At 50.5% G+C, this 2,157-nt stretch overlaps 1 long non-coding RNA gene across 1 annotated transcript; it reads right to left on the minus strand.

Moving 5' to 3' along the window:
- Positions 1-460: 460 nt before the first annotated feature.
- On the minus strand, positions 461-1,487 carry LOC123347997. Its single transcript, XR_006573140.1, has 3 exons — positions 1,450-1,487; positions 1,031-1,173; positions 461-668 (listed from the first exon to the last, which is right to left on the minus strand). It is a non-coding gene; the product is annotated as an uncharacterized LOC123347997 (long non-coding RNA).
- Between the last annotated feature and the right edge of the window lie 670 nt (positions 1,488-2,157).

Genomic DNA, 2,157 nt, shown 5'->3' on the forward strand with positions numbered 1-2,157 from the left:
CCCTATCTAACCCCTTAATGAAAACCAATTTGATTTTATTTTGTTTAAAGGATTTTTGGAAATACAGACCCAGAACTCCACGGCGAAGGAACAAGAGTAATAATATCCAAGGGGTCCCATTGTAAGAGAAGGTTTCCCACAACAAGAGGGTGCAATGTGCGTTGGCGCAGACGTAGGGGTAGGGGCCCCTCTGGACTATTTCACATAGTTCTGCAAACGCTTCTCTTTGACAGATTAAAACCCAAACTCCCTCCTCTAACCTGTATGCTGGAAATAGCCCAAGCGTTAGGAATTACTACTCTCCCTGCTCCCTTTGCAGAGCCTGTCTCCCAACCCACCCCCTGCTCTACCCCACTAGACCACACTCCCCTCCCAAAGTTGGGAAAGAACCCAGGAGTCCTGGCTGCCAGCCGCCAACTCCCTTAAATTCAAAGTACACCAGGAAGGTGTATGTGGCCGTTAGCAGGTTTTGCAGGGAAGGGAAGGTTAGGGGGATGGGGTATTATGCGAAATGTTCTCAGTGTGGGGTGGGACGGGGATGGGTTGGTTGCAGAGGCCGTGATCAGGAGGGGATTTCGCTGTACACCACAGCCTGCGAGATGTACTTCCCTCCTCTCTGATGGGCTATGGAGCTAGGGGAGCGGCGTGGAATAGACAGGATTGATCGCCTAGGAAAGAAAAGACAGGGCCTCATGTCAGCTAGGCGGTGCTGTGCTGCAGGGAGCAAGGTGGGAGGCTCAGTAGGAGGTGCTCTCTGCTCAGTGGGACACTAAGGGGCGCTGTGCTGCAGGCCATTGGATGCTGGGGGTGTAGTAGGGGAACCTATCCCCGTGCAGTCTGTGCTGACCCCAATGCCTCAATGTGGCAGTAGGGGGCACTGTGCAGGAGCAGGGTGGAGGCGCAATAGGGTGCGCTCTCCCCACGCAGTCCTTACTGTGCCCAATGCCGCAGGACTGTGCTGCAGGGAGTGGGATGTGAGGCTCAGACGGGGGGCACTCTCTCCTGATCTTACCAAGGAGCTGCACCCTACCCTGGCATCTGCATCTTCTTCTCTCTTGCCCCTTTTCTGGGGGTTTTGACCCACTCTGGGCTTCCCTCCAGGGTTGTTGGGCAGCACCGGCTGGTTGTGGATCACTGGCTAAAGCTGCTCATCACGGCTCCATTGCTGCAGAGCTAATCACACAACAGATCATCCCCCCTGCCCTGTGGCCTGGTCTCCCAGGAGAGCCCAGAGCGAATATCTCCTTTCTGTAGTTCCCATTTTTAACCACTAGGTGCAACCTCACATTAGAATTTACCCACAAGGAAGCCAGAGTGTGGCAGTCAGAAATAACCCCCTTAAAGGGGAAGTGCCCCAGAGACCCCACCCCAGGGTTCCAGACCCTATGTCTCACACCAGTGGGGTATGCGTCTCCGTCACTTGTGGAGGCACCTGGGAGTGTTACTCACCTGTGCCGGCTCCAGACGGTCTGTTGACATACATGGGCCTGAAAGAGAGAAAACCAAGCATCAGTGGTGGCGCAGGGCCTGCTGAGCAGGTGTGGGGTTCTGATCTCAGGGCAGGAAGATTAGGGTCATTAGGGATAAGGCAGTGGGGATAGAGTAGGTGGATGCAGTGGTGGGGTCAAGGTTACTACAGCTTTCATTTTTCTGCATTCATCCATTCCCTCTCATTCATTCATTCATTCATCTTTCTTTCTCATTCATCTCTTTGCAAACTCGGTCATTCATTCACCTTACTTCCTTTATTCTGTCTCTTTCAATCATCTCTTTTTCTTTCATTCATTCTTTCTCATAATCACTTTTCTGTTCTCTTTGGTTCCCTCTTTCACACACCCCTTCCTTCTCTGTCTCACAGTCATCACTTCTACTTCCTTCTTTCATTGATTCATTTGCTCTCCCTTAGTCTCCTTCTTTTGTTCTGTCTCCCATTCATCCTCTCTCTCATTCATCTCCTCTCAAACTCATTCATTCATTCATTCCATGTTCTCTCTTTCATTTGTAGGCTTGGGGGGATTAGATCTTCCTTGCTCAACATCGGCAAAGATCAACTTTGCCGTACACACACAAATGGACTTAAAAAATATTTCCATTGATGATGATCAAAATTTACAAATAGGCAAAGTAAGAATAATGCTGCATGAGAATTGATTGCGT

This window comes from Mauremys mutica, chromosome 13, assembly GCF_020497125.1.
Source record: "Mauremys mutica isolate MM-2020 ecotype Southern chromosome 13, ASM2049712v1, whole genome shotgun sequence".
In the NCBI taxonomy this organism is placed as follows: Eukaryota; Metazoa; Chordata; order Testudines; family Geoemydidae; genus Mauremys; species Mauremys mutica.